This window comes from Nyctereutes procyonoides, unplaced genomic scaffold (genome assembly GCF_905146905.1).
Source record: "Nyctereutes procyonoides isolate TBG_1078 unplaced genomic scaffold, NYPRO_anot_genome, whole genome shotgun sequence".
NCBI lineage: Eukaryota > Metazoa > Chordata > Mammalia > Carnivora > Canidae > Nyctereutes > Nyctereutes procyonoides.
Genome location: NW_026575047.1, coordinates 9,610,729 through 9,627,372, shown reverse-complemented (window position 1 = coordinate 9,627,372; position 16,644 = coordinate 9,610,729). Strand labels below are relative to the sequence as shown.

General features: G+C 37.8%; 1 long non-coding RNA gene across 1 annotated transcript in view; it reads right to left on the bottom strand.

Annotated features, from left to right (window-relative positions):
- LOC129510513 (uncharacterized) overlaps positions 1-13,035 on the bottom strand; it is a 64,543-nt gene extending 51,508 nt beyond the window's left edge. Inside the window, exon 1 of the long non-coding RNA XR_008664610.1 lies at positions 12,919-13,035. This is a non-coding gene — a long non-coding RNA (uncharacterized LOC129510513). The remainder of the gene's footprint in view (positions 1-12,918) is intronic.
- Between the last annotated feature and the right edge of the window lie 3,609 nt (positions 13,036-16,644).

Genomic DNA, 16,644 nt, shown 5'->3' with positions numbered 1-16,644 from the left:
CTTAGAAAAATTAATTACAAGCTTTGCATTTTATCTTTCCTTCAAGAAGGGCAAAATAATTTGTATATATTATCTGACTTACTTTCATATGTTTTTCAGATAATCACAGACTCATAGATTGCAGAAAAACTATTTTGCTTTGCAAAAGAATGAACCTGGACCATTTTCCTACACTATATAGAAAAATAAACTCAAAATGGATTAAAGACCTGAATCCATAAAACTCCTAAAAGAAAACAGGTATTAAACTCTTACATGTTGGCCTTAACAATATTTTTTGGATCTGTTTCCTCAGGCGAGGGCAACAAAAGGTGTAATAAACAATTAGGACAGCTTCAAGCTAGAAATTTTTTGCATAGTAAAGGAAACCACCAACAAAATTAAAAGGCGGCCTACTGAAAGGGAAAAGACATTCGCAAATGATATATTTCATAAGGAGTTATTATCCAAAATATATAAAGAGCTCATATAACTCAACATCAAAAACAAAACAAAAACAATCTGATTTAAAAAAATGAATAGAAGACCTGAAATACAGATGGCCAATAGACACATGAAAAGATGTTCAACATCACTGACCATCAGGATAATGCAGACAAAATCACAATGAGAAGTCAAGTCACACCTGTCTATCAAAAAGATAAGAAATAACAAGTGTTGGTGAAGATGTGGAGAAAAGAGACACTGTGCACTGTTAGTAGGAATGTAAATTGGTGCGGCCACTATGGACAACAACATGGAGATTCCTTAATAAATTAAAAAGAATACTATATGATCCAACAATTTTATTTCTGGGTTTTTATCCATAGAAAACAAAACAAAAAAAAAAACTAATTTGAAAAAGACATATATACATCTATGTTCATTGCAACCTTATTTATAATAGCCAAGATAGGGGAGTATCCTAAGTGTCCATCAACAGATAAATGGATAAAGAAGGTTTGGTATATAGGTACAATGGAATATTATGCAGCTGTTAAAAAAAATGAAATATTGCCATTTGTGACAAAATGGATGGAACTAGAGTGTATTATGGTAAGTGAAATAAATCAAGCAGAGAAAGATACATATTTATATAATTTCACTTATATATGGAATCTAAGAAACAAAACAAGTGAAACAACAAGACAAAACAGAAACAGACTCAAGGGATCCCTGGGTGGCGCAGCGGTTTGGCGCCTGCCTTTGGCCCAGGGCGTGATCCTGGAGACCCCGGATCGAATCCCACGTCGGGCTCCCGGTGCATGGAGCCTGCTTCTCCCTCTGCCTATGTCTCTGCCTCTCTCTCTCTCTCTGTGTGTGTGACTATCATAAATAAAAAAATTAAAAAAAAAAAAAAAGAAACAGACTCAAACAGAACCACCTTCTGTTGGTTGCCAGAAGGGAGAAGGATTGCGAATATGGATGAAATAGGTTAAGGGGATTGATTAGGAGCTACAAACATCTAGTTATGATATAAATCAGTCTTAGAGATGTAAAATACAGCACAGGAGATCTAGTCAATAGCGTTGTAATAAGTTTGCATGGTGACAGATGGTAACTATGCTTTCTGTGAGTGATCTTTTCATAATGTATATAAATGTTCAATTATTACGTTGTACACTTGAAACTAATGTAATATTGCGTGTCAACTATAGTTTAATAAAAAAGTAATAATTAAAAATACTTAAAAAATCACAAACATGTTATAATAAACTCATTGCATCTGACATTCATTCTAACTTTAAACACAGACACACATTATAACATGGCGGTTGATAACATTCAATCAAAAAATTGCATTTAGTATTAATTTTAAAAGTATTGAACAAGGAATTTTACATGATTGTCTATACTAAAGATGTAAGTACATCTATCTTGATATTACCAAAATTAATGATGGGCTATGATAATAACATAAGCTTTCCAGGTTTCCAGTCAGCTCTTCTTTTTACTGACCAAGAGGGGTGAATAAGGATTGATCTTTGAATCTTCTGTGTTGCGAAGGGTTGCAATCCTGAACCTCATGTCCAGCCGGGAAGAGTATGATAATTACCTGGAAAGTGAACATGTTTTCCAATGTGCAATGGGAGACTGAGAGGAGTTATTAATTATCAAATTGTTTCCATACGCATGAGTGGCTTTAGTAATTTTGCTTAGAATTCTTGGCAAAACACTACCACAAAATAATAGTCTATAAGGGGGGCTAATGTCAAGTTGTATAAATCAGTAATTCAAAGTAGCAAAAGAGTTACTAAGGAAACTTTTCTTTCAGGCAAGTTGTCTGCCTTTGGGCAACATCACCCAAACAGAAATCATTTTCCAACTCTACTTAGGTTTTTTGTTTGTTTGTTTTTAGAATATCTGTTCACAACATTCTGAGGGAATTATCTATCTCGAGTATCCGTTCCCAGTATATCAGATATTTGATTTTGCCAAAAACAAAACTAAACACTCCTCATCAGAATTTAGTCATGGAAGTGACACTAGTAGGTAGGTAGCTATTGTTATTAATCATTTCAGAGAAGAGTCAAGTTAGGGAGATGACTAATAATTTGTTACTTGAATGAAAGACCTTATAACCATTAGCTATCAGCAACAGCAGCTAGGAAAATTTTTAGCACTTATTTGGCATTTAATTAAGTGGAATGCATAGCTGATCAGAAAAGTAATTGTCTGAATGGAGGAATGAATAAAACAAAAAGAATTCACCCTTATGAATCCATATCAGTTACTAGATTTTCTTTCTTTTACCAGAAGTATTTAATACTTTCTATATTTCTTCATCTAAATCTTATATTTTAGCTCTCATGTTGTCAATAAATCTAACTCTACAGTTTCTCTTATGTTTTCCCCTAGAGCAGCCTTGTAATAAATGATAAGGCTTCTTAAAAGGAAGATGGTCCCTACTGATGGACACAGATTGCTTCCAGACCTTGGCTATTGTAAATAATTCAGCAATAAACATAACGGTGCATATGCCTTTTCAAATTAGAATAGGGAAAGAAGATAATTGTATATTCATAAAATAGAATATTATACAGCCATAAAAGAGAATGAGCTCTTGCCATTTGTACTACGTGGATGGACTTAAACGGTATTATGTTAAGTGAAATAATTAAGACAGAGAAAGACAAATAACATAAGATTTCACTTAATTGTAGGATCTAAGAAAACAGACCCTGCCAACCAACCAACCACCACCATAACCAATAAAATAATAACAGATCCATTATATAGAGAGCAAACTCGCCTTTCCTCAGGGTGGGGGTGCAAGAGTAATGGGAGCACGTATGAAATGGCTAAAGGGGACTGGATTGGGGCGTACAGGTTTCCAATTACGGAATGAATAAATCACAGTGATGAAAAGTGCAGCATTGGGAACGTTTTGAGGGTATTATACTAGCATTGTATGGTAACAGATGGTAGCTATACTTGGGGTGAGCATAGCATAATGTATAGAGTTGTCAATCACTATGTTGTGCACCTGAAATTAGTGTAACATTTTGTGTCAACTATCCTTCAATTAAAAAAAAGAAGGAAGAAAAGAAAAGTTGATGGAGGAGGAGGAAGGTAGTTTAGTCAAGCAGTTTATACCCATTTCATTAACAGCTAGAATGTGTCCTAGGCCTACTGTGATTCTGGAATATACCTAAAGAGTATTAAAGCTACCACATTTGCTTTATAGGATCCCATCAATTTCTAGGGAGTGTAGTGAGACTTTTGTTACCCTTCTGAGACATCTACTTCAGAAGTTTGTAGAAGCCACTGAACATGTTTCTTGCATAAATATAATTGAACTCTATTCCCTAAAGGGATAAAATCTTTTAGAAAATAACTGTTATTTCTCAGCACTTCCCATTCTAAAGCAGAGAGATTCATCTTAAGCATTTTGTTATATGACACATTTCTTATCTCTGATTAAGAGCAAAGAAAAGAGAAAATACGGTGAAATAATGAACTGAGGATTCATAGGAAAAAGAGTCGAAAATATGTTTTCCTCACTGAGAGTCCATGAAAGGAATTTGCCTTCTGGCTTATTAAGCACACAGTGGTTACTTGTTTTTGAAGGCTGCCTTAAATATTCAAATTTACTTGTGGCTTATAATCTACCTGGCATACAAACTGGAATATTACAATAATTATTAACATTTATTGAAAACACTATATGCTAGGCACTATGCTAACTGTTTTAAATAATAACCGATCATTACTTTTAAATGTCAGCAACCCCGTGAGGTAGAGCTATTGTTCTTTTCATTTTACATGTGAGGACGCGGAAGCTCAGAAAGTAAAATAGCTTTCCCAACTAGTAGGTGGCAGATCTAGGATTTAAAACATTTCTCTTTGATTCCAAATCCCATGCTATTAATAATCTGCCTATGCATTCAGTTCTTCAGCCACCAGAAGATTATTAAAATCCTGCCGGCTGCGGGAGATGGGCAAACAAGAGAATGTGCTTCCCTCATGGAATGATTAATTATGCATCATGTGACTAATAGATATTTGTCAAATCCTATAAGTTAATAATTGAAACTTTCAATGATATTCTTTTGTTAAATAAGGGCAACACTTTTCATGCATTTTTTTCTCTAGTTAATTTCCTTAGTGTTTGGTCCCATGAAAAATGGGCTGAGTTGGCATACTCCTTTATCATTCTTGGATTTTTTTTTAAGATTTTATTTATTTATCATGAGAGATGCAGAGAGAGGGGCAGAGACACAGGGAGGAGGAGGAACAGGCTCCATGCAGGAAGCCTGATGTGGGACTCAGTCCCGGGAGTCCGGGATCATGCCCTGAGCCAAAGGCAGATGCTCAACCGCTGAGCCACCCAGGCATCCCTCATTCTTGGAATTTTTAACGTATTACTGCTTTGTCTTAGATTAAATGAAATAAGTGACATAAAAACAAAACTGAGTAATTGCTGCTGTTTGAAGTGACACTTCTTACTTCTTCCCAATGTCTACTTTTGGTGGTATTAGTTCACTTTCAATGGCTGGAAACACTAGAAACCTTCCAAACTGGAATTTCTCTGTCTCATGTCCTCCTGATGTTTTTGCTCTGATCACTGGACTGTGTTCATCCCTTCTACTCTCTTGTAGCAGTATGCTACAATGGTCACCACGATGATGAATGGATTTGATTTTGCTTATCTTTAAATACATAAGCAAATATCTCAAGCATGATCATTCATTCACCTTGTTCCTCTGATATGATCTAAGTACTTCAGAAATCCACCCCTGCCTTCCTGTTACTATTTATTACCACTGCTCTCAGACACACACACACACACACACACACACACACACACACACACGTTGTATTATGTAAAGAACTTGAACCTCCTACCTGGTGCCCCTGCCTTTACGGTTGCATTTCCAACAGCACCCCCAACCCGAGCACTGTATTATCTAGAAGCAATTAGGATGAGGTGGGGTACAAATCTGTCATAGCACTTCCACTACAAAGTATTCCAACATCTATAAGACTTTACTGCATTATAAAGAGAAGGTTGTATTCCCAAATTATTACAGCCTCCTTTAGCTAAGGGTGAATATATTTCTATGTATTGTAACACTGAGTAATACGTAAATTATAGTGTTATTTAGAAAACATGTGTTGAATTGATCTAGATAAATATGCATTAACTTTGCAGAGAGACTAATTATTTATTGGTTTATGATTGTTATCTTTCCTTCATTCCTTGCTTCCACCTTTCTCTTCTTTCACTCCTTCCTCCTTCTTTCCTTTCGCTCTTTCTTCCTTTTCTTCATCCTTAGAGTATTTTTTAAATGCTTGTTATTGACAGGCTCTTGGTGTTTGGGATCCAACAAAACAAAAAGTCTCTGCCCTGCTGGAGCTAAGTTGTGCAATTAAGAATTAAGAATTAGAAAATGTAGTAGCTAGCTTAGATAGTATATTATCAGATTTATGTCCTATGGGGAAAATAAGTAAAATTTGAGCAAGGTAGAGATGATCCAGAACACCAGAGGGGACAGTTGGAACAGGCTGAAGTATGAAATTGGGCTGTCAGAGTAGATCTCATTGAGAAGGCAAGATCTGAGCAAACATGTGAGAGAGATGAGGGATGAGCCAAATAGAAAATCTCAGGAAAACTCATCCCAGGCAGAGAAAAGAGCTGTAGCAAAGCTGGCTTGTGTGTGGTATCTCTCTTTATCTGATTATCACCAGCTAAAGATACAAGTTTAGGGATCCCTGGGTGGCGCAGCGGTTTGACGCCTGCCTTTGGCCCAGGGCGCGATCCTGGAGACCCGGGATCGAATCCCACGTCGGGCTCCCGGTGCATGGAGCCTGCTTCTCCCTCTGCCTGTGTCTCAGCCTCTCTCTCTCTCTGTGTGTGACTATCATAAAAAATAAATGAATAAATAAAAATAAAGATACAAGTTTAATCTATACTGAAGTTCTTTAAAAAACTGAATCCTAGTGCATATGAATATCTGATTTGTCCTGTAGTTCATGGCTATAAATTTTTTTGCATTGTCGTTTTCATTCACTTCTGTTAGTTCCTGTTTCTAAGCAGCAACTCCGAGTCCTGGAAGGAAGATTGTGCCAGAAGGTCATTATGTGTGGAAGGAGGGAGAAAAGCTGTGAGCAATTCAACTAAAGCTGTTGTAGCGGCAGGCTAAAGTCGCAGAAGGGCCAGGGAGCAGCATACTGAATGAATGCAGAGTGGCCAGAAATGAGGCATCAGATACCAGTGTGGGAAAAGGCAGCTCTAGAAGGGGAAGCTTTTAAGCACATTAACTGTGTATCACGAAGACAGAAGCTCAGGCATGAAGAAAAGTAGGAGAACTAAAACAGAGGCAACATTTTTCTTAAGTCATAGCAAGTCAATAAATAACTAGATTCACCAAATGTTGCTTTTCCGTGAAGAAAGGCTTAACTAAGATTTCATAAATGTAGTAAAGCAGATGCAAAGTTTAGGAACCATGAATAAGACCTCTTCATAGTCAAGGGTATGCATTTATGTGCTTATGACATCGTAGAGAATTTTTTTTTCAGGACAGAGATCAAGAACTTTTTTTCCCTCTATGCTCATTTTGGTATATTAGATGGTGAAGTGTTATTTTAACACTTTAAGAAGTCGCAGAGGCTTTCCAGAAGAATTTGCAAAGACAAAATGTCTAGGATATCATGAAGAGTACTACTTTTTCTTCTTGCAATTTTACAAAACAAAGACACACGCACCAATTCAGAACATTCAGAGGACAGACAATAAGTTCACCCTTGTTTTCTTTTTTACTGTTTTGTTTTTTTCTTTTCTACTCTTTTTGAATTTCTTTGTTCAATTGAGTAACACAGGAAATTCTTTGATGAAGGAGTTCTATGTCTTAGACTATACATATAATTTTAGTTGTCTAGTTAGGGTTGAGAATGATGGCGATGCCAATGGTTTACCAGATGGACATAACAAGCAAATAAAAGAAGTATGTGGGAAGGCATTTTCATATCAGAGAAAGGGAGATTTGTCCATAGTGATTGGCTTACAGACACTACAGCAAGGGATAAATCAGGAAGATGATGCTTCCAGGGGACTTAAAGATACAAGGAAAGGGTCTAAAAAAAAGAATGACAAAGATTGTCCAGAGAAGTAGATGAAGAATTAGAAAACACTCACAGGAAACTTGGTAAAAGATGATTTGAAGGCCATGTGGTCAATGCTTGCAATTATTACAGGAGGGCAAAGTGGTTGTGACCTGAGAAGCAGGTCCTGTGAGTTCAGGTATTAGAAAGCCGTGACTAAGCACAGAACAATGGGAAAATGAGGAAACAATTGGAGATGAGGCCATGAGAGCTGTGAGGGCAGTGAGCAAATAAATCAGATTTCAGGGGTTTAGCAATGCAAGAAAAGACAGAAAGGAAGGAATTGTGTAACTGGAGAATGGTGTGGGTTAGAGAATTATCTATTAGGAACAGGAAGACTTTATTTATTTATTTTTTTCTAAGATGAAGGCAGGTAAAGGACATGCTTTCAGACTTTAAGTATGAAGGCAGAAGATGAAACAATTTCAAAATAATTATACAGTAACAATAATAACCACAATTTGAGTACTAGGTGGTTTACATTTTCTACTTCCTAATCTCCCTCCAGAGGAGTTATTAGTACCTTTAGTTTTCCAGAGGAGACTGAAGCAATTATCACATGGCCCAGATCACACAGCTCACACTTTGTGGAAATGATATTTAAGTACAATTTTTTTAAAGCAAAAACCATGGTCTTTATTGCAATTCTTATAGGGTAGGTGGGTGGAGTTAGTAGCAAAGGAGACTGGGGAAGGCTTTGTGTTGAAACTGAATAATGATGAAGGCGTGAAGAAATAAAAGTATTTTTTTCGTGTGTGTGTGTGTGTGTGTGTGTGTGTGTGTGTGTGATGTAAACAGCAAGGAATTTAAACCTGAAAGGATGATGAAATTTAGAGAATTTTAGACTTGTGAGGAATCATGAATGCAGCTGATAAAGTTGAACAAAATATTTGCTGAGCAATGTTGATAGAGTGGTGAAAAATATCAGATGTAGCATCAGGAAGCTCAGGGGGGGAAAAGTATGCAAAATGGACTCTTCATGGTCACCACATATAGGGCACTGGGCTCTAGACAACTTCCACTGTATCACTGGAAATGAGATAAGAAACACATTTTATTGAAGAATCTCAGAATTTTAAGATTAAGAAGAGAGGTTATAAATCAGCTTTTCTTTCATCATCCCCATGATGAAGTGAGTGGGACCAGGAGTACTCAGACCCTCAGAATGTACTTATGTTTCCAAACACTGTGGAATGGTGGAGGTTTTTTGAAAATGCTGTGTGCCTTTTTGGCTTCTTGAACAAAGTGAATTGACATGTTAGAGAATGTCGTTTTTTGTTTTGTTTTGTTTTTGTTTTTGTTTTATACCTCAGACCTATTTGCTCTTCACTTTTCAAGCACGTTAGATCTAGAGCCATCTATTCCTCTTCAAAAGATAAAACTAATCTTTCCCCAGGAGAAATTCTGAGTCGTAAACCTGCAGACGTACCTTTTTTCCCCCTCTGGAGACATTGATTGGCCTTCCAAAAGGTTAAGAACAGAGGCTTTACCTTTCTCTTCCCCAGGAGAATGTGTTTACATTAGAGAGATTAAATTTATCTACTCTAAAGAGGTGAAGGAAGCAAGGTGTACAGGTACCAGATTCATATTTTCAGGGTTCCTGTCCTATAATACAGACCCTGGTAAGTGTACGACAATATCTGACTCTCATCACATCACCCTAGAAGAGAGGAGAAGTGAGTCAAAGAATCAATGTGATTATTGTTATAACAATAATAATCTCTCCGTGTCCCAGAAAGCTCGGATCTTCTTTTAAAACAATAGGAGTAAATGTAGATATTAGAGACTCTTCATATTGCACCCATATGCTATTGTCTTTTCTATTTGCAGTTCAAACTTGAAAATAAAATTATTATTGTGATGACAAGCAATCTAAGTTTGAATGCTTCTATTTCCAGATGTCTGAGGGCCAGGCATCCAGGATGTAGAGTCCAAGATCCATGGGAAGCTGTGGTCCTTTCACCTGTGAGGGGGGAAAAAGACACTGATGCCATGGAAACTCTAGCCAGGTGCAGCTCTTTGCCTGCAGGAGTCCTAGTAGCTGACTCTTCCTAAAACCTCCAGTGAACAATAGAGTTTCAAAGAGGCCTGCTCTTTGCATTAACAGAAAACAAAAATGTGGTGTGTCGATATAGCATATGGCACAATCCAAAGAAGATCAGAATGGAAGATGCTAGTAAGAATCATCGAAATAAGCAAATTTTCAGGGTTAAATTAGAAAGAAAATGAGTCAGGACATTCTAGAATATTGGAAAACTGGACAGTTAATAGCTATTTTGGTAATGTTAGGCTGAACACCAATTTCAGTGGGAGAAGCATGGAGATTTTGGAGGAGTAGTTATTTAGAATTGGTCAGAGGACGATCAGATTTTAATACATGAAAGATACTACATCTCTGGACAGTGACATAGCTTAGGATGTTATGCTAAGAATAGATTGTTTAAGTAGAAAGGAACAGTAGGGGATCCCTGGGTGGCGCAGCGGTTTGGCGCCTGCCTTTGGCCCAGGGTGCGATCCTGGAGACCCGGGATCGAATCCCATGTCAGGCTCCCGGTGCATGGAGCCTGCTTCTCCCTCTGCCTATGTCTCTGCCTCTCTCTCTCTCTCTCTCTCTCTCTCTCTCTGTGACTATCATAAATAAATAAAAATTTAAAAAAAAAGAAAGGAACAGTAGGTGGTTGAAGAGACAAAGCTAAGGAAAACCACATCTTCGAGTAGTCTCTTTGTGAACATCTTAACTGCTGCCATGCATTAAAGCAAAGGGTAGAAACTAGTCTATAGATCCAGGTGTGGAAGGTATGAATAAAATATGACTGGGGGCGGGGGGAATAAAATAGATATAATTAGATGTTATTTTCAAGAAGCTTTTGCAGGATGCAATCTAGAAGCAGAAATAAAGTATCCAAAGAAATACTAACCCAATATCAAGAACTTCTACTATAAGGAGCTGAGAGATGAGGATATGAACAATGAGAAGCCCAGATCTGGGACTGCTCCATTAAACCTCCTTTCCATGCATCCTATAAATGTTACCTGACAAGTTATCTGGTCCAACTTGAACTTCACACTAGTTATAAGAGTTGAGTCTGACTCATCAAACTAGGTTTGAAAATTCTACCCCTCACAAGAACAAGAAAATCAGCTGTCTTCCCGACCCTTAACTTTTCTAATCCACAAAGCATGGATGTCCATGCCTAACTTATTAAATCAGATACTTGCTTGTATATTGAATGAAATTATATGTATAAACTATATAAATCTTTAGCGTAGGACAAGACACGGAGTCTGTATTCAATGCATGGCTTTTAGCATTATTGTATTAACAATCTCTTCCTCAACAATACATTGTCAAATCCATTGGCCTTTTCTGCCATCAAGATTTTGCTTGTGTTTTTTTTTTTTTTTACCTTTTTTCATATCTAGCTATTCTAAAGGTCATGGCTCATGTTTACCAATATGAGACACTGAAATGGAGGTGTATATTCATTTGGAATCAACACCTATGGAAGGAAGGGGCAAGAAGAAGAAATTGAGTTGTAATACAAGCCCAATAAAGCTTTGGTCAACCTCCTGGGGGAATCTGGAGTGAATACCACCTATCAGTGTTGGCCTATATTGAGCCAAAATGCCAGATATTTATATAGCTGACTCTCCCAGTCACCAGATATGGCCCCCAAAGCAATGGAGTAACCTCCATGAGGTGTCTCCTCTGCAGAAGGTCTGTGACCCATGTTCAAACTGGAAGGGCCAGTAGCTGGAAGCTGTCTGCTGACCACATTCCTGGAGATGCAATGAATCCTTCCCTGAGGGAAAATCTGGATGGTTCTTTTCTGGGTATACCACGCTGATATCCGTCTTACATTAGGCACTTATTTAAAAAGTGGTCTTTATTTGTACCGTTACTTTACAAGTTTCATTCTTGTAATCCTAATTAGAATATAAGCTACATACTATGGGAACAAAGTTTAATATTTCTTTTGTAGTCATCATAGCACCACATACAGTATGCAGCAAATATAAAGTACCTATTTTTTGAATTATGGATAAAATAATTCCAAGTATAGCATCACCTTTGTCCAAAGTGCATTGCAAATATTGTCAGAATGTTTATTTTTATTATTATTATTTTCTTATAGCAGGAGGTAGGGAGGAACAAAGGGAGTAGGAAAGAGAGAATCTCTTCTTAAATAGGCTCCATGCTCAGTGCAGTGCCCAACACGCGGGCTTGATCTCACAACTCTGAGATAATGACCTGAGCCAAAGTCAAATGTTTAACCAATTGAGCCACCCAAGTGCCCCATGTTGGATTCTGTTCTGAAGGGCAAGTCAAGTATCTATTTTAGGACCAGTATCAATTATCCAAAGTGAGTTACAGACCATGGTTATAATTACACCCTCAGCCTGATAGAAGTTACTCATTTAACACCCATATATGAACTTCCTCTTTTCTGTCAGGTGCTGTTCTCAGCCACAGGGATGCAGCAGCAAACAAAATAGATTACTTATCTGTTCTCACATAGATGACATTCCAGGAGTCTTACAGTGGCTTTCTGAAGAGAAGACCACAGCTTCGACTACAAACAAAGAAATGTATCACTACAGTTGTCCTGACAAAATGGCAGATCAGATAGCGATGGGTGGTTCTTGCTCTACTTTGTGGAGCAAAGTGTCTTAGTCAACCAAGAAGATTCCTAGCTTCAGTGAAATGCTGTAGGAGCAACTTCAGAGGAATGTTTCAAATATTTCTCCTCCACTTTGTAGGAGAAAGCTGCATGGCTTTTTATTCCCACTGGAAATCACAGTGCTAGATTTTTAGTATTCCAATAACAGTTTTGGATTAACACACAAAACCCAACCATCTTCCTCTAGTTCCTGACTACGGGCATGTAGAGGTTTCTGCCTCCTGTTTCTCTGTGCAAAAACACAGAGCATCCACATCCCACACGTTATATTCCCTCACACAAGCACCTCTATCAAATATTGTCTATCTATGTCAGCATATGGCTAAAGCAAGGAGTTGAGGTCATGATCCCAACTCAGGAAAAGAGCATGACATACTTTAGTGGGTCAGGGTCTGGCTACTGGGTAATATTGCTTTTCTAGTTGCCCACCATGAGACCATGCTCCTTTTACATAATTACAACAATTATTCGATTTACACCATTACCTCTGTTTCTAAATAAGATTTAGAACTACACAACCACCAATAGGAGTATGACTTACCTGGTCACGGTCAGTTAAGGAGCATCTACAGTTGGCAGAGAAAAGCTGGAATTTAAAGCTGCACTGTGAACAAAGGCAAAGGTTAAAAGCATTATTTTAAAAGCTCTTTACCCTGGGGATGTCTTCTGGAAGTGTAAGCCGTCCCTCTTGGGAGAAGTGGGAACACTTTGAGCATTTGTGCATCTGTGATTTCGTCCCAGAGGAGCAAATTTCTTACATGCAAACATGAATCTGTATTAGCTGACAGAGCTCTTCTTGCTGCTGAGACTTCAGTCATGTTTAAGCCACGTGAGTCAGGATAGTGCAGTACAGGGCAGAGGCAGAAAATCACGAGGAAGCGTCTTCCAAAAAAGAGCAAATGAACTTACATAAAGGAGGTGATGAAGAAGGAGACTGAGTAGGGGTCACCTGAGCACGTAGATTTTGCTAAGTCTTTATATAGGTTATTGCATGTGTGTCTGCCTATGAAGGCACAAAGGATATTTTAAATTACTATATAAATGTATCACCATCATCATCATTATATATCGTATGTTATTATTTGTCAACCTCAATATGAAATATATATTCTTTGTCTTTCAGAAATCTTCTTCTCCTATGGCCATTGTGACTCCAGGAATAACAACAACAAAAAGATTGATTACCCTTCCCTGAAGTCTCCGTATGACCCACTAGTAAAATACAAGGAATGAAAAAGGTAAAGCATCAATAAGAGGTCCATGTTGCTCTGCAAAATCTTTCTTTTTAAAAAAAATATTTCATTTATTTATTCATGAAAGATACAGAGTGAGAAGCAGAGACACAGGCAGAGGGAGAAGTAGACTCCCTGCAGTGAGCCCGATGCGGGACTTGATCCCAGGACCTCAGGATCACGACCTTAGCCAAAGGCAGATGCTCAACTACCGAGCCACCCAGGTGCCCCTCTGCAGAATCTTTCTATAACCTTTCTTTTTTATCTTTTGTAGGCCCAGCCATTAGCACCATTATCCTACAGTGGGAGATGTGGTAGGTATTATTTTAGATTATAAGGTATCTCCTTCCTTCCATCCTTCCCTCCTTCTTTTCTAAATTTTTCTTCCTCCCTCCTTCCCTTGTTTCATTCCTTCACATACTTATGCAGCAGCATATACAAAATAATACAGAAGTTATTTATTATGCTATTGTTTTTGATGACTTATGAGCAATGAAGTTTTATCCATACCAAGGATTTGTTCTATATGGTTTTCTTCTTTGCGCAAAATTTAATTCATTTGCCTCAAGGCCAAGAGCCAACATATTGATTTATGGCTGTCAGCTTGATTATATTTTCCTGCTAAAATATACTTTTAAAATATTAAAATATGTTAGTTATTATATTAAATTAATTATATAAAATTAATCTTATAAAAATTATATTAATTACTTATGTAACCCAATAGGTTTAAATGAGAAACAAACTCATTTCACTTTTTATGACATGATTCAACATTTTACGCAAATGTTTTTGTCCTTGGGGTTAAGGATAATTGGTGTCCTTTGTATGGGACAGAGAAATGTAAAAATCATATAAATGTGTTAAATTAGTTTCCTAGAGCCTCGGTAACCAATTATCAAAAACTTGATAGTTTAAAGTGATAAATATTTATTTAGCTCTCACAAAAGTCAGGAAGCCAGAGGACTTCTTTTTTTTTTTTTTTTTTTTTTTTTTTTTGTTCAAAAAGATGTTTATTTTGTGATCTGTGTCAAACTGTCTCATTCTCAGTGCAAGTGATCCCTCCTCTCCAGGAAACAAGAATGGGAAGAGGGGAGTCTTTCATGAGGTCTCAGCCCCCACAAGGCCCCTGGGAAACCCCACACAGTTCTGAGAATTGATGGGAATCCCAACAAAGACTAGGGTGGGTGAAAGGCAATGACAAGAGGGGTGGTGGTCACCAGTCAGGAAGCTGGGGGTTGGAGAACCCTATCCTTAGCCCTGCTTAGCTTTGGGGCTGCCATGTGCATGATGGAGAAGGAGGAGTGAGACGATTTCCCTCCTATCTTGAAGCACCCCTTGTCCAGGCATGGCTTTGATTCCGCTCAGGGCTCAGGTGAGACGAGCAGGAAATTGTTGTGGGCTGGCTACTTCATAAGGTGCTGCTGCTGGTGCCCCGGAGTCCAACACCACGGACAAACTCATTTTCCTCGGGGCCACCCTCCTTGCAAAGGCTGTAGATTAGAAAACTTCCTTAGCTCTTGCAGCTTCTGGTGTCTGCAGGTGCTCCTTGGTTTATGGCTGAATAATACCAACCTTTGTGTGTCTTCACGTGACCTTCTTCCATCTCTCTGGGTGTCCTTTTCTGTCTTAGAAGGTCATTCACATTGGATTTTTTTTATTATTATTATTCACATTGGATTTAAGGCCCACCGCAGGCCAGCATGATTTTGTCTCAATCCTTACCTTTATTATACCTGCAAGGACCCAATTTCTAAATAAAAGCATATTCTGAGGTTGGGGGTAGACATGAATTCTTGGAGGGACACCGCTAAACCCACTACATGCATTAATGCAAAAGGTGAGCATTTTAGAGTTGTTATAAGATTAGGATGGATGCTGTGATAGCCACTAAGATCTTTCATGAGTGAAGGACCCACTGGATGTGCTGTTGGCAGGAGACCCCCAAACATCAGTAATTCTTTTTGGGAATTATCTTAGCTGAAAAGGACCACCTCATCCAAGATTCTGTGAGTGGGTTGCATCCAATGACTGATGGGGGAAAGGCGATGAAGACATAATGTTCTTTCCTCCACTCGTGATAGCTCTCAAGGGACATCATGCCTTCATTGCTCTATGCAGGGTCAGCTCAGGTTTCCACTGAGGTTGCATTCCACGTTGACATCTCAATCTGCCTCATGCAGTTCTCCCGTCTATCTTTCTCTTTCCCTCCCCTACCAGATGCCTCCTACACAGCTTGCAAGGGCACTCACTTACAAACCTTCCTTATACTAAACTTGTTCCAGATTCTACTTCCAGGGGATTTCTTCCTGCAATAGAAGATATGGATACACAACTTATAGGAATGTTTCACAGAATAATACTAATCTCCATTATCTACTATACCTTTTATTATATTATTATTTTGCTTTATTCCATCCTATCCTATTATGTTCTACTTGTCCTATCTATCCTATCCTATCCCAGCCTATCTTATCCTAGCCTACCCTATCCTATCCTATCCTATCCTATCCTATCCTATCCTATCCTATCCTATCCTAATCTTATCCCATCCTAGCATCTTGACCTACCCTATCTTGTCTCAAACTGTTCCATTCTATCCCATTGTGTATTGTGGGCAGAGATTAAAGAATCTGTGTCAAGAAAGACTCAGTAGGAACCACAAACAATAGTTGGAAGAAACATTGCTCTTGAGTGCTTTGCTGTGAAAATAAAGCACATTTCTCTAACTGCAGTTACATTGACTCCTAAAAGAAAAATGTTTAAATTTACAAATATATTAATAGCCCTCTAGACCATGCAAATGGTAACTTGGGTTATTAAGTTTTGCCAAAATATTATTTAAATTTCTAGAAATGCCTATAAAATGAATCTTAAAGATGTAACCAATTACTCCCCAGATTGAAATGAACAAAAATGCATAGAATGTGAAATATAAATTTAAAACATTCTTATTTAAAATATTTGGAATGTCTCATCCTAAGGTAGTAAAGAAAGTTTGATTCAATAAGCAAAGATACAAACACATATTTCTTACCATGAATCAGAATTTGCCCTGATACATTTAAACTTGCAAGGTAACAGGACACGACAAATTTTCTGGTGGTAGCAGATCTTTGATACCAATTTGCACATTTTCTGCCTTC